Consider the following 16,532-nt stretch of genomic DNA (forward strand, 5'->3'; position numbering starts at 1 on the left):
GGAAAAGGAGTTTGGGTCCGAACGGGCGCACAGAAAATGATGAAGCTGGAGCAAACGGCGAGCAAAACAATGATGGCCGCCACGTCGCGAAACGCAAGTGCAAAAACAAGCACCACCATCACCTTGCTCCTGGACGGATGCTGCGCTGCAGGAGGCGGCGAAACGGAAGAGAGACGCAAATGCTCGCAAAAAAAGTGCCAAGCATTTGGCGAGATCTCACAAGATATGATTTCTTTTCTGATGCCCTAAAGCCACAGCCCGAGTGCTCCAGTAGTGGCTGGCGTGGTCCAAAAAACGCAACAAGCGACCCTCATTTGCCTGCTCGTTCACTGCGGCAGTAAAAGCAACTACAGAAAGCCATCTCGATGAACAACATAAAGCTGAATTTAATGACTTAATTATATTTTTCGAGAATGCGCGTAAAAGCGCTCTACTTCATCGACGAGCCGATTGTGCAGCCTACTTGACAGCGAAGTAGGCTACGATTAATGACATTCAGCAGTAGTTCGAATCCCGTTCGAGCGAACAAGATTTTTTTTTTATCTTTCGTCAACAACATAATCATCATCGGGGCCGCATCGCTCGTCCTATAATCGCACCGGTGTGGCGACCAGCTGGATGACGCGAAATGATGGCTCAATTATTTTAATTGGAATTTTGAATTTAAATCAGCTCTCTGATTCCTGTGGTCCTCAGTTGTGTTGTTGGAGAAAAACTGGACCCTAGCTATCCGGCGACAACGATGACGGGCTACCGAAGTCGACGACTCGGAACTCCGAGTAGAGGAAGATTGATGAAAAGGTTAATGGCAATATAACCATCTACATTTTCTCCGCGTGAGTGTGTTCCATTGAAAGATAAAAACGTAAAAAGAGGTCCCCCAACCGACACTGAAGAAAGGTGTGCACGCATTTTTACCCGGGTACAAGCACGCGATGTTTACAAGCACTTTTTGACAAGCCGCAAAAAATATGGCGACCTGATGGGCCATCTCGCGAGGATCACCATGCCGGCCGCCACCGCCCCTTCGTTGTATCCTTTCGCACCCCGCCGACAACGCAAGTGAAATGCAGAAACAAGTGTCGGTAATTATTTTATTGGGTAGTAGTTTGGGTGTTGTTTTTTATTTCTTGATTGGACCCCTCGGACGCCCGTGGGGTCCAATAATGTGGTTTTATGGGATGCCCTGTTATGGAGCAAAGAAGGGGTTCAACCACCCGAAGAACATCGAGCGAGAGGGTTTTTCTGATTGGAAACTGCCGAAATTGCAGCGCGGCATAAAATGGCTTTATTGAAGCAAGCGTTGGAATTTATTTGACAGTAATTGATGATGGTGGTGAATAACGACATAAAGTCGTACGATGTGGGCCGAATCAGATAGAGTAGGTGACTAAATAGATGCAAGGAAAGTTGGGATGTGGACCGAATCAGATAGAGTAGGTGACGTTCGACAGATGCAAGAAACGTCTTTTTATTGTATACACCAATGGTTCTCAACCTTCGAACTTCTATATTCATTGGGGTACCTCCACCTTTTTATTCGAAGTAAATGAAAATAGGCATAACACAAAAGTTAACACTAACAAACACTAACACTAACACTAACAAAACGGACCTGAAAACTAACAGGATATATGACACTCCAAAAAGTTGTTTGAAATTTTCGTGAAGCTTTCCATTTCAAATAAAATTTATACATCCTTTCAGCACTTTTGGAAGCTTCCGAGCCTCTTAGAAGGATGCCCCTTGAAAGTAGGCTTCCCAACCACTTGAAAGTAGATTTCCGTGGTTTCTTGAAACGATGCTTCCGAGAAAATTTAAATGAGACTTCCGAACCTCCTGAAAACAGGTTTCCGAGCCTCTTAGAAAAAGGCTTCTGAGCATTTTGTAACGATGTAAAGGAGGCTTCCGAGCCCATTGAAAGGAGGCCTCCGAGCCTCTTGAAAGGAGGCTTCCGAGCCTCTTGAAAGGTGGCTTCCGAGCCTCTTGAAAGCAAGCTTCCAAGCCTCTTGAAAGGAGGCTTCCGAGCCTCTTGAAAGGAGGCTTCCGAGCCTCTTGAAAGGAGACTTCCAAGCCTCTTGAAAGGAGGCTCTGAGCCTCTTGAAAGGAGGCTTCCTGAGCCTCTTGAAAGGAGGCTTCTGAGCCTCTTGAAAGGAGGCTTTGAGCCTCTTGAAAGGAGGCTTCTGAGCCTCTTGAAAGGAGGCTTGAGCTCTCTTGAAAGGAGGCCTGAGCCTCTTGAAAGGAGGCTTCTGAGCCTCTTGAAAGGAGGCTTCTGAGCCTCTTGAAAGGAGGCTTCCTGAGCCTCTTGAAAGGAGGCTTCCTGAGCCTCTTGAAAGGAGGCCTGGAGCCTCTTGAAAGGAGGCTCTGAGCCTCTTGAAAGGAGGCCTGAGCCTCTTGAAAGGAGGTTTCTGAGCCTCTTGAAAGGAGGCTTCTGAGCCTCTTGAAAGGAGGCTTCTGAGCCTCTTGAAAGGAGGCTTCTGAGCCTTTTGAAAGGGAGGCTTCCTGAGCCTCTTGAAAGGAGGCTTCCGAGCCTCATGAAAGGAAGCTTCCGAGCCTCTGCCGGTGCCCCCCGCAATTGGGGCTGTTTAAAAGAAAACCATCATGGGGTATAGCCCCCCGAATCAGTGCATTATCATAATAGTTTCCGAAAACGTCTTCCACGGTATGCTTCCTATCGAGAGTGTATACCGGCATGAAAAGTAAGTGATTTTTTCATTCTACTCTGGATTCAAACCCTGCCCGCAGCTGGTGATTCAGTCCGTGGTTTAGTCCATTTGACGAGCTTACCTGAAAAGAAAAAAATAAACATCTGTTAGAATATATCCAACAATAGAAGCAAGCATGAATCTGTCTTAAACAAATAATTATTGAGCGAATCCAGTCTGCACAGATCGGTGTTGTCTATGAAGAATACGTTTGGTGAGTAGAAAAGATAGTTTTTTTTCTGTAACCGTGTACGGAAGACCAGTTTGGGAGGGCTGTTCTAAAATGCACCAATTATTGAAGACACAGCGGCTACAGAACAAATTTCTTTGAATGATCTTTAACACTCTTCCGAGGATGTGAATTTGACCCACATACGGACCAGGGGACCTCCTTAGCCTAGCGGTAAGATGCGCGGCTATAAAGCAATATCATGCTGAGGGTAGCTGGGTTCGATTCCCGGTGCCGGTCTAGGAAATTTTCGAATTGGAAATTGTCTCGACTTCCCTGGGTTAGTAGCATCATGATATATGAATGCAAAAATGCTAACTTGGCCTAGAAACCTCGCAGTTAATAACTGCGGAAGTGCTTAATGAAGACTAAGCTCCGAGGCGACTCTGTCCCAGTATGTGGATGTAATATGCCAATAAGAAGAAGAAGATCGAATCCTATTTTTAATATAAATATGGCAAAGAGGAGTCGGGATCGCTAGCAAAGGTGGACGCACAGGAAGGTAAAGTTTTTGATAGACAAACCTCGAACAACGAGTTTTTCCCATTAGTCCGTCAGAGTACTCTTCAAAATGGGCAAATGAATTGGTCACACAACAAACTTGGACGGTGGCTATTTTCTATAAATCCTAAAGTACCTGCGCGAGCGTGGCTCAGAGGTTTTTTTTAACTTTTTTCAAGTGAGGTTCAGAGGTGAAGACTTAAGTCGAGGCTTCATTCGCGTGATGTCGAGGCTTATGTTCAATCACTATTCACTAAAAGCACATCTCTACAGAATTAATCTGCCGATATCAACTCATGTAGGTGCGTAGCCGGTTACGTTGACATCGATCACGTAGTTTGGTATTGCTCGGAAAACGACGCCTCCAGAGACCATCTATTGGATACCCTTGTGGCCCGAGGAAAACAAACCTACAGGGAAGTAAGAGGTGTTCTGGGGGATCACGATGTTGAATATATGCAGGCCATCTATGCCTTTCTTTGCTCATCTGACATAAAAGTCCAATTCTCCTTTTTTTCTTTTTCAGTTTTTTTCCTGTCTCTGTCTTATTGTTTCGTGTACCATGAACCTCCATCCAGAAGATGCTCCCTGACGAACCATAACTCGAGCACGATGCTACGCCACACCTTTCTGACGTCAAATACCCGGATGAGCAGCTGAAATACTTCAAACCTAAATCCCAACCCCGTCCGTCCTGAAATTACGCAATCCAACTTTGAGTCGCCACGAGTATCTTGTCTATGTCCTTCCCCTTACTAGCTGTTGATAATAATGATATAGTTCGTAAATATCATTAAGAGTCTCGGCTTCTTTAAGTGTTATACACGCCTCAGCCTACTGAATAAACGCAATAGATAAAAAAGAGGAAACTCGTCAAGGGATTCCTACAATAATTTCAACAGGAACTTCCCCGAAAGTTTGCCCAAAAAATCCTTCAACAATGTTCTTTTTTCGCGAATTACTCCAAGATGTTCTACGGGAATTCCACAGAAATTTCTCCTGGAATTCTCTCAAATATTTCTTTAGAAATACCCCATTGAACCCCTCCGAAAATTTTCTCAGGAATTCTTTTGGAATGTATCTCAACAGTTGCTCAAGAAGTTCCTCCGGAGATGATTTCAGGGATTCTTTAAGGAACTCCCCCATAAACTCTTCCAGAAATCGTCTCAAGAACTCCTCCTGAAATGCCCCAAGAAGTGTTTTGGATATCCGGAAACACTCGCTGAAGTTTCCTCCACCAATTCCCTCAGGAAACCCTTCGGAAATTTCTTAAGGTATTTCTCCGCAAATTCCCAAATGAACGCATTCAGAAATTGTCTCAGGAATACATTCAGGAGATAGTTAAAAAAAAGCGTCTCAAAAAAATCTTTCATTAACTTCTTGGGAAATTAAAAAAACGTCAGACTACCCCCCTGAACATCTCCAGAAACCATCTTGGGAATTCCTTCGGAAATACTTTAACTATTCCTCAAGAAGTTCTCCAAGGAACTCCCCAAAGAAATCCTCCTGAAATTTACTCAAGTTTTTCTCCGAAAATTCCCCCAGGGTGTTCCGGGAATTCCCACTTCGCAAAATCTTCCATAAACTTATCCGGAAAGTGACTCCGAAATTCTTCCGGAAATTGCTCTAACAAATCCTCCAAAAATAACTCAAGGAATTTTTCCGCAAATCTCCAATTTTTCCGGAAGTTTCTTCGGCAAATCCTATGGATATTATTGTTGGATAGCAACCGAAGAGTAGCAGCATAGCAACCTAGAATAACAAATTATAGTAGGCATAAGTTTTCTTCAATAAAATATTTTCACCACTTCCAATGTAACACTTAACAAATCCAGACGTGTTTTCATTACCACTGCCTAATCAATAGGTTGTGGGCCCAGGACATAACGGAAGTTAAGTTTTTCTTTGCATTTTCAAGAACGAAGTAGTTATCAAGATGTCCGAAGAGAAGCTGTGGTTATTCGACGGAAGCAATTTTGGGAATTGGAAATTCCGGATCGAAGTCCTGCTTGAAGATCGGAACCTACTTGACTGCGTGAAAAAGGCCATCGAAGATGAAGAGTATGCAAAAACCCTTGTAACGGATTCTGCGGAAGTTCAAGCCGACAAGAAAAAGAAGCTTGAAGAACGGTGGGCCCTAGATAGAAAAATGCAAGAATCTCCTTATTCACCGGATTTCGGAAGACCAGCTGGAGTATGTTAAGGACAAGAAGACAGCCAAAGACTTTTGGGATGCCCTGAATAATGCTTTCGAGCGCGTTCGGATTGCAGGCAAGTTATTTCTAAAGAAGCAATTCCAAGAACTAAGACTGGCTGAGGGTGGCGATGTGAATGCTTTTTTGCTACGATTCGACAAGATTATGCGTGAACTACGTGCAGCGGACGTTAATATGCAGGAAGAAGATGTAGTGTGCCAGTTGTTACTAGCACTTCCCAAGTCCTACGAAGCGCTTATTACGGCCCTGGAGACAATACAACCACAACAGCTGACATTGGAGTACGTAAGGAAGCGGCTACTGGATGAGCAGGTTAAGCGGGTCCATTCAAGTCCTGTAGGCGATGTGGAAGGTTCTAGTGAATCGGCGTTCGCCGGTAAAAAGGGTGGAATAAAATGTCTGGGTCGATCCGGGCCTGAAAAAGCATAGGTAAATTTCCCCAAAAGCAAATATTGCCGAGGAGGCGACGTTCATAGCTACAACAACAAGGATTAACTGTTTATCAGTTGACGAAAAATATTAATTGGATCCTTGACTCTGGTGCAACGGACCATATGATGAAGAACAAGGAATTCTTTGACGAGCTGCATCCGTTGGCGTTTCTGTGGCCAAGTCTGGTCAAGCACTCGTTGCAGAGTATGCGGAGTCCGCTAAGGTGAATATGCTGATTTGCGATAAAAAGGTTCCGGCGGTAGTGAAAAACGTTCTCTATGTACCAAAATTGGAATGCAACTTGTTTTCGGTACGGCGCATTGAAGATTTCGAGCGGAAGTGTGTCAGTTTTAAAGAACGGTCGTGTGGTTGCCACTGGTAGAAGAACTGGCCAACTATATAAGTTAAACATCGAGTTTCGTCAAGAATATGATTCGGCCGCTGATGAATTGTGCAAAGTTAATGCTATGACTTCGAAGCAAGACATGTTTGATTTGTGGCATCGACGGTTTGGCCATCTGGGAATGGCGAGTATGAAGACTCTGTGGAAAGCTGGGATAGTGCAAACGATGACGAAGATCACCAAGTGGCCTGAAAAATGCATCTGTGAAGTATGTCTTCAAGGGAAGCAGACAAGGCAACCATTCGAAGACGTTGGAGAGCGACGGGCAAGTCGTCCACTTGAATTAATACATTCGGACGTTTGTGGTCTGTTTACGCCAAGAACATGGGACAATAAGCGCTTCTTCGTCACGTTTATCGATGACTTCAGTCATTTTACGTTAGTTTATCTACTGGAGTCCAATGATGAGGTTCAATCAAAGTTCGAGGAGTACTGCGCCAGAGTTACGGCGTTCTTTGGGAGTCGAGTGTCACGTCTGAGGTGCGATAACGGAAGAGAATATACCGGAAAAATATTCCGCAAGTTTTGTCGCACTCAGGGTATCAGCGTGGAGGCCACCGTTCCGTACAGTCCACAGCAAAACGGAGGGGCAGAAAGGATGAACCGTACACTGTTGGAAAAGTCGCGATCGATCGTCCCCGAGGCAGGAATGGACAAATCCATGTGGGGTAAGGCCGTATTGACATCAGCTTACGTAAGTAACCGAAGTCCTACATCAGCGGTGAAAGAGAAGAAAACACCGTATGAGGTATGGTATGGAAAGAAACCCAACATCGATAAAATGCGAGTATTTGGTTATGCAGCTTACACTTGGGTGCCAAAAGAAAAACGCAGTAAGCTGGACTCCAGGTCAGAAAAGAATATTATGGTTGGTTATACGACGAACGGTTATCGAGTATGGGATCCACGGAAGCGGAAAATTACCATTGCACGAGATGTGGTATTCGATGAACAGCAAGAAGATAGTGCTGTCGCACCAAATTGCGTCAAAAATGTTCTATATAGAAATGCAGAAACAGAAGATCCAGAAGTTAACTTGGAACAAAATGGCTCCGAACTGGAACAGCAAGTCACCATCGAGCCACATGAGGACGCAACGTCGGACGCAAATGAAGATTATCTGACATCTGATGAGAATGATGAAGCTGATGACACCGCGCTCCCTTCGTGAACCAGAACGTGTTGACAGCCCAACAGTATGCAACACGAGGCGCAGCGAACGGGAGCGCAAACTCCCGGTAAGTTTCTTAACTTTATTACCGGTTTGAGAGCATCTACTGCGGCTGATTGTTCTACAGGTATTTCTGAGGACCAAGATGATTCGACGCTGGCGTTTGCATTGAACGCTGAAACTTTTGTAGAAAACCTGCCGACTACAATCGACGGGTTGCGACGACGAAGCGATTGGATAAACTGGAAAGAAGCCATCACAAGCGAGTTGAGTCGCTTAATAAAAACGGAACGTGGAATTTGTCCCGAAACCACAAGGCAGGAACATCGTTGAATGCAAATGGGTGTTCAAGATAAAAGAGATGAAGCTGGAAACGTCGACAAATATAAAGCCCGCCTGGTCGCCAAGGGTTATTCGCAGAAAAGGGATATGATTACGATGAAACGTATGCACCCGTAGCAAAGGGGACCACGGTAAGAGTTCTGCTGGCAGTAGCGAACCAAAAGCAATATCACGTCCACCAAATGGACGTAAAGACCGCGTTTCTAAATGGACAGCTGCAGGAAGAAATTTTCATGCGACAACCTGAAGGCTTCATTCAAGGTGATCCCAGGCTAGTGTGTCGTCTCAAGAAGGCACTTTATGGATTGAAGCAGGCCTCACGGAGCTGGAATTCGGAGTTCCATAATTTCATCCTTCAGCTTGATGGCTTTCGACGTTCGAATGTGGATAGCTGTCTCTACTGGTGGCGTAAGAATGAGAATGTAGTATATCTGCTACTCTATGTTGACGCCATTATCTTAGTGTCCAACAGTTTGAATATAATCGCCGATATAAAGAAAAGGTTATCAGCCAGGTTCGAGATGACGGATGGTGGTGAACTGAAGGTGTTCCTAGGAGTCCTAGGCTAGGACTCAAGATCGAACGAAATCAAGCGAATGGAACGATGAAAATTAGCCAGCCTAAATATGTTTGCGATTTACTCAAACGTTTCGGTATGGCAGACTGCAAACCCATAACGACGCCGTTGGAACCAAATCTTAAGCTGCAACGATGTGAGGATAAAGCTGCAATCACCACCGAACCGTATCGTGAACTGATAGGGTGCTTAAGTTACCTGGCATTTACAACAAGACCGGATATCAGTGCTGCGATTAATTTCTTTAGCCGATACCAGTCAGTCCCAACCAGAGAGCACTGGAGTCATCTGAAACGGAATCTCCGGTATCTGAAGGAACTACGAACTACGGTTTGCACTTTTGCAGAAACGAAAGATCGAAGCCATTAGCAGGATATGCCGACGCTGACTGGGGTAACGACTCGGGCGACCGGCGATCAATCTCAGGTAACGTGTTTCAAGTGTTTGACGGGACAGTTTCTTGGATGACCCGCAAGCAAAGCACCGTTGCACTATCCTCAACTGAAGCTGAGTATGTTTCGCTCAGTCATGCCGTTTGTGAAGCAATTTATCTAAGAAATCTTATACTCGAATTCGGTATCCCACTTGATCATCCAGTGATTCTCTATGAAGATAATCAATCTTGTATATGCATTGCCCAGGAGCCACGTGACCACAAAAAGATGAAGCACGTGGATATCCGCTATAATTTCATTCGCGAGAAGCTGCAAGATGGTACGTTCAAAATCCAGTACATTCCAACAAAAGATCAATTGGCGGACTTGTTCACCAAAGGATTGGCTCGCGGACAATTCGAAGTGCTGATTACCAAGCTAGGATTATTAGGTTGAGCAGGGGTGTTGGATAGCAACCGAAGAGTAGCAGCATAGCAACCTAGAATAACAAATTATAGTAGGCATAAGTTTTCTTCAATAAAATATTTTCACCACTTCCAATGTAACACTTAACAAATCCAGACGTGTTTTCATTACCACTGCCTAATCAATAATTATCTCAGGAATTCCTCCGGAAATGACTGGTGGCTTCCAATGCCCTGCCTATAAGAAGGCGATGGCGGGTCGAGGCAACTGGGTGGCGGATGCTACGGTGGTTGCGGCTATCTAAGTGATGGGCAGATTCCCTATCCAAGAGGTCGTAGACAGTTCAAGCGAGGTTTTCGTAATAGCCTAAATTAACGGGATCTTTGTGTGTAGCTGTTACGCACCCCCAAGGTGGACTTTGGAGCAGTATAACCGGATGCTGGACTCACAAACGGAGAAGCTGATCGGCTGAAAACCAGTAATTATCGGAGGCGATTTCAATGCTTGGGCAGTGGATTGGGAAGCAGACTGACTAACGTCAGAGGCAGTGGCGTAGCCAAGGGGTGGTTTTGGACATAAACCCCTCCCCCCAGAGACAAAATTTTTAGAAGAATTTTTTTCAAAATTTTTTCAGAAACCCCCCACCAATTTTCTGGCTACGCCACTGGCCAGAGGTTACAGTTTGCTGGAGGCGCTGGCTAAGCTGGAAGAAAGGTTGGGCAACGATGGTACCGTTAGTACATTTCGCAGAAATGGCAGGGAGTCCATCATCGATGTTACGTTCTGGAGTCCATCGATGGCGAGGAGAGTTTGTGAAGACTATACCCATAGCGATAACCAGGCGATCCGATATAGTGCTGGAACACGAACGCCGACGGTACGACGGGAAATAAGGTCTAGTTGGTGAAGATGGAAGACGAAGGACTTCGATAAGCATCCTTTTATCGAAGCACTTCGAGCGGACAGCGACGCTACAAACCTTGACGCAAACCAGCTGATGGAAACGCTAGGAGGGCTTGCGATGCGACGACGCCGACGAAATTGGAGCCAACGAATAGCCGGCGGCCAAGTTACTGGTGGAACAAAAATCTTGCCAACCTTCACGCTGCATGTCTCAGAGCTAGGAGACACATTCATAGGGCAAGGTCTGAAATAGTCAGAGAGGAACGAAAGATAGTTTTCCGTGAAGCTAGAACGGTTTTCAAACGAGCGATCCAAATCAGCAGGTCCAATTGCTTCAAGGAGTTGTGCCGCGAAGCTGACGCAGATCCTTGGGGTAACGTTTATCGAGTCGTGACAAACAAGATCGGGGGTCCTGCGACGCCAGCCGGAATGTGTCCGGACAATCTGAGGATCATCGTGGACGGCCTTTTCCCGCAGCATGGTTCTACGACGTAGTCACGTACGCCGTTCGAAGATGAAGACCGAGTAACCGCTGCAGGTATGCAAGTCTCAAATCACGAGCTACTATCAGTGGCGGAAGGTTTGAAGATGAAGAAAGCTCCGGGTCCGGATGGAATTCCAAATGGGGCTCTAAAATCCGCGATTTTGGCGTTCCCTGACCTGTTCTGGATGGTGCTGCAGAAGTGTTTAGTAGATGGTAATTTTCCGGATACGTGGAAGATCCAGAAACTGGTGCTGCTGCCGAAACCAGGAAAACCGCCGGGGTCCATACGTCTGCTGGATACATTGGGGAAGCTTCTGGAAAGGGTTATCCTCAATAGGCTTACACAGTTCATGGAGGGTGAGACTGGTTTATCGGAAAAAAAGTTCGGATTCCGTAAAGGCAGATCGACTGTGGATGCAATCGGACAATCATTGAAGATGCAGAGAAGGCGTCCAAGAAGAAGAAGAGCGACAATCGGTTCTGCGCGGTAGTGCTGATTGAAGTCGAAAACGCGATCAATAGTGCCAGCAGGGAGGCCATCGCCGCAGCGCTGCATGGAATGCAAATCCACGACTTTCGGTGTAAGATCCTTAAGAGCTACTTCCTGAACCGGATTCTGGTTAACGGCACGAACTCGGGCAGAAGTTGATCAGGTTTACGGCGGGCGTTCCACAAGGGTTCATACTAAGCCCGACGTTATGGAATGTGATGTACAACGGGGTGCTGATGCTAAAGTTGCCCAAAGGTGTAAAGATTTACGGATTCGCGGATGATGTCATCCTAACGATAACTGGTGAGTCACTGGAGGAGGTAGAAATGCTGGTGGCGGAAGCGACCGACGCAGTAGAAACCTGGATGAATGGAGTCAAGCTGCAGCTGGCTCATCACAAAACGGAAGTGATGTTGGTCAGCAACTGCAAAGTAATCCAGCGGATGCAGATTACCATCGGAGGGCACGACATCCCGTCGATGCGGACTCTGGGACATCTAGGTGTGATGATTGATGACCAGTTGAACTTCAACACTCACGTAGACTATTCCTGTGAAAAGGCGGCTAAAACGATCAGTGCGTTAGCAAGGATCATGCCGAACGTCGGTGGTCCGAAAGGCAGCAGTAGACGTCGTCTGCCGATCGTATCATCCTAATTACTGAGGCTCGGGAGTTCCAGCCTGGGGAACTGCGCTCAAGACGCAACATAACCGGAGGAAGCTGAATAGCGTGTTTCGTCTAATGGCCATTCAAGTCGCGAGTGCGTACCGAACTATTTCGTCGGAGGAAGTTTGCGTTATCGCATGAATGATTCCAATCTGCATAACCCTAGCAGAGAATATCGAGTGCTACCAACGGAGGGATACCAGAAATGTGAGGAAGGCGGTGAGACTGGACTCTATGGTGAAGTGGCAGCAGGAGTGGGACAATGCGGATAATAGAAGGTGGACCCATCGGCTCATCCCCAATATGTCGTCGAGCATGGTGAGGTGAACTTTTACCTTACACAGTTCCTCTCCGGAGTCCGGACACGGTTGTTTCCACTGGCGGAGACAGAGGTGGGGCACCACACGATGCAATCACACCATTGTTCTCAACGGCTATTATTCTTGCACCAAGCGGTGCCCCACCAAATAACAATAGCTGGCTCCGCCAGTGGTTGTTTCCGCCAATATTAGCACCGGTGTGGCCATGCTTCATCGCCATTCTGCCCGGCGTGTATCAACGTAGGGGAGACTCCAGAGGACGTGATATTCGACTGCCCGAGGTTTGCGGAGACACGTAGAAGAATGCCTGCCATAAGGGCGGACAACATCGCAGAATGAATATGTCGCGAGGAAGGTACGTGGAATGCGATAAGCAGAGTCGTGACGCAAATACTGTCAGAGCTGCAGCGTCGATGGAAAAGGGAGCAGCAAGTAAGCGGCGGCTCGGAGGAAAATCCAGAACAGTGATCAGTGTTTGATCTCAAGTCGTCGGGGCGCCAGCGAACCGGAAGTCTTCTGCCAACCGGGATTGTCGGACCGATCTCGGCACTCGAACAGCCAACCTGCTGAAGAAAGAAGAAAGAAGATGGAAGTGCTTCGGGTATGTAGGGCACCGCCAGTGCGGACGTCATCCACCACCCGAACTGTCGGACCACCTCTGCAACCCGAATACGAAGCTGGCGCAATGCACGAAAGCGTCCCCTGCGATAGCCGTCGGTAGTCGGGGCACGATCGGTGCGGAAGTTGCCTTCACTGGAACTGGTGGATCACCCTCGACGCCGGGGCAAGTCATGATGATTCGAGTAAGAAAGGTGGCACAACCGCCAGGGATCGAGACAACGTAGCAGTGGATCTCAGCAAGCCATTCGGTGAACCAACCCCCCCCCCCCCCCCCTTCCCAAAGAGTCGCAGTATCACGTGGACATTGTGCATCATCCCGTGCTTGTGCATCGCAAAACGAGAGCGAGTCTATCTGTTCATCTTTCTCTTGTGGTGGATCACTCACTCACACTCACACTCAAAACTGCCTCCAAGATTTTTTTTCCCATACAAGGCGTAGCTCCGGAGGCTCAATGAGTGCTCTTTCGCCCGACGCCTCACTAACATGTGTTTTTATTTTGCTTTTCCTCACTCTGTTTTCTGTACCTCTGCTTTTTTACGCTTCCACTCAATTGCGAGGATGCGAAGGCGAATCTGTGTCAAAAGGTCGAAGGTCAAAAGGTCGAAGGTCAAAAGGTCGAAGGTCAAAAGGTCGAAGGACAAAAGGTCGAAAGAACAAAAGGTCGAAGGGTCAAAAGGTCGAAAGGTCAAAAGGTCGAATGGACAAAAGGTCGAAGGGTCAAAAGGTCGAATATGTACCATAACGTCGAAGGTCAAAAGGTCGAAGGACAAAAGGTCGAAAGGACAAAAAGACAAGGAATGAGTAGTGAAAAGTGAGACGTAAGAAGGGAGTAGTGAGCATAGGTAAATGAGAAGTGAAAAGTGAGAAGTGAGAATTGATAAGTGAGCAGTGAATAGTGAGAAGTGAGAAGTGAGAAGTGCATAGTGAATGGTGAGAAGTGAAAAGTAAAAAGGAAGAAATAAGAAGTAGAAAATGACAAGTGAGAAATGTGATGTAAGAAGTGATAAAAATGAGATGTGAAAACGTAGAAAGAAGCATGGAAGAAAAATATACAATAAGAAAGAGAAAAGAAGAATGAAGAAGAACAGAAGAAGAAAAAAACAAAAAAGAAAGCAAGAAGAAGGAAGATGGAAGAAGGAAAAAAGAAGGAAGAAGGAAGAAAGAAGAAGGAGAGAAGACACAATGGAAAAATAGAAAAGAAATAAGGAACAAAGAAGAAAGAAATAAGTAAGAAAGAAGGAAGAAAAAAGGAAAAAAAAAGAAGAAATGAAGAAGGAAGAAAGAAAGAAGTAAAGAAGAAAATGGAAAAAAAGATGGATGAAAGAAGAAAAAAGGAAGAGAGAAGCAAATAAGAATGAATGAATGAAGAAGGAGAAAAGAAGGAAGAAATAAAAAAAACAGAGAGGAAGGAAACAAGAAGGAAGGAAACAAGAATCAAGAAAAGAGGAAAAAATAAGGATAAAAGAAGGAAGAAGGAAAAACAAAGAAAGAAAGACGGAAGAAAGAAGGTAGAAAGAAAAAAGAAACAATAAGTAAACGAAAGCATGAAAGAAGAAAAAAAGAAGGCAGAAAAAAGTTAGAATGAAGAAAGAAGTTAGAAGGAAAGGAGAAGAAGGAACGAAGAAGGAAGGAAGACACAAGGAAACAAAAAAAGAAGGTAGACAGAAGAAGCAAGTAACAGGGACGGAAGAAAGAAAGACGGGGAAATAAAAAATAAAGAAGAGAGAAATATAGAAGTAAAAGGAAGAAAGAATGGAAGAAAGAAGGAAGAGAGAAAGAAGAAAGAAGGAAGAAAGAATGAAGAAAGAAAGAAGAAAGAAGGAAGAAAGAAAGCAATAAGGAAGAAAGAAAGAAGGAAGAAGGAAGAAAGAAAGAAGAAATAAATAAAAAATAGAGAGAAAGAAGGAAGAAAGACGGAAGAAAGAAAGAAGAACGAAGGAAGAAAAACTGTTTCCTGAAAAACTGTAAAAAGAAAGAAAGAAAGAATGGAGGAAGAAGGAAGAAAGAATATAGAAAGGAGGAAAAAAAGGAAAAAAAGCAAGAAAGAATAAAAAGGAGAAAAATGAAGAAAGACAGAAAAAAGAAGAAAGAAATAAGAAAGGGAAGAGGTGGAAAGAAGGAAGAAAGAAGGAAAAAAGGAAGAAAAAATGAAAAAAATAAAGAAAGAAGTTAAAAATAAGGAAGATGAAATATGGAAGGAAGAAGGAAGAAAGAAGAAAGAAAAGAGAAGGTAGGAGAATGGGAGGAAAGAAACACATGAAGTAAGAAGTAAGAAGGAAGAAGGAAAAAGAAAGAAGAAAGAACATAGAGGGTAAAAGGGAGACAAAAAATAATCTTTCTTCATTTCGACCTTTTGACGCAGTTTTTTTGTTTCGACCTTTTGTCCCTTCGACCTTTTGACCCTTCGACCTTTTGTCCTTTTGACCTTTTGTCCTTCGACTTTTTGTCCTACAACCGCGAAGGCAGCATCCTGCTGATGATGATTTTATTTGACTCCAGGGAGTGTGAGGAGGAGTTTTGCCAAGCCTGCGGTAAACTTAGAATTTTAAGTGTAACGAGATGTCAATAAAGTTTCACAATATTTGAACTTTCCTTCAACCAGTTACTAATTCCATCCTATCAAAAACAAATCAATGAAAAGGAATTCGGTTTGTTTCTGATTTTTGTGATTTTTTTCACCAGTGCTGTATTTCTTTGTTTCACGAAGAGATGAATATATGTTCAGTGAGATTGAAAACGAAACAGTTCCCCTATTTAGGTTTAAATATCGGAATGGATACCCGGGTACCCCGTCGCCCACATTATGTGCAACGTACACACCAGTCAAGCAGTTTGACGAACATTGACTCCGCCCCCAAGAAAACGCTTCGGTTGCTGCTTTGTTTGAACGTGTGTGAAGTTGTTCGAGCAACCATTTGACAGTTGACGGCTCGGTTGGAAAAAATTAAAACGGTTTGATTTTGGTTTGAGTTGTCGAGGGAGTCAAAGTTCGCCGAACATGTTTGAGCATTTGTACACAGCAAATAATTTTGAAAATTCAACGACGTGTAAAATTGCAGCTAGTCCCAACAAACGAATAAACACTCGATATTCAATTAAATTCGGTTGATTTTTACAAGCTAGCATGGTTTAAATTTATTTCGATTTAAAGGGACAGTAAGATCGATTGAATGTTACGTTTATTTGCATGCTCCAAATATGTGCATGAAAATACATTTAAAATCACAACATATTTTTATCTGTGTAGTGAAGTTGCACAAACCCCCATATATTTTTGATGGTTGGTGCTCAAGTTGGCGCTTCGGTCGTTCGTGTGTAATATTGTTGGTCGAATAAATTGATTGTTCGTGCCGCTGATGGCAAAACTTGATGGATGTTTGAATAAACGAGAGGTGGAGTCAATGTTGGTCAAACTGCTTGACCGTGTGTACGTTCCATTAGGCATAACTTGCTTAGGTATTTCAATACCAAACGCATCACAAAGTATCATTCGTTTGGTATTGAAATACCTAAACATGCTATGCCTAAAGTATTTTGCATATTAATAATTGGTATTATTTTTGATATTTTATTGCCGATTTCACCAATTTGAAGAGTTATGTAGATTGTGATTTGCCCGCTTCTTTTCTCACACTCACTCTCATTTCGGGTTGATCGATTTTTGTTACTGA

General features: G+C 44.6%; 1 protein-coding gene across 2 annotated transcripts in view; it reads right to left on the minus strand.

The window, feature by feature from the left end:
- LOC134202397 (transcriptional activator cubitus interruptus) overlaps positions 1 to 16,532 on the minus strand; it is a 392,836-nt gene that overhangs the window by 320,562 nt on the left and 55,742 nt on the right. The window lies entirely within an intron of this gene.

This window comes from Armigeres subalbatus, chromosome 1 (genome assembly GCF_024139115.2).
Source record: "Armigeres subalbatus isolate Guangzhou_Male chromosome 1, GZ_Asu_2, whole genome shotgun sequence".
Taxonomy (NCBI): domain Eukaryota; kingdom Metazoa; phylum Arthropoda; class Insecta; order Diptera; family Culicidae; genus Armigeres; species Armigeres subalbatus.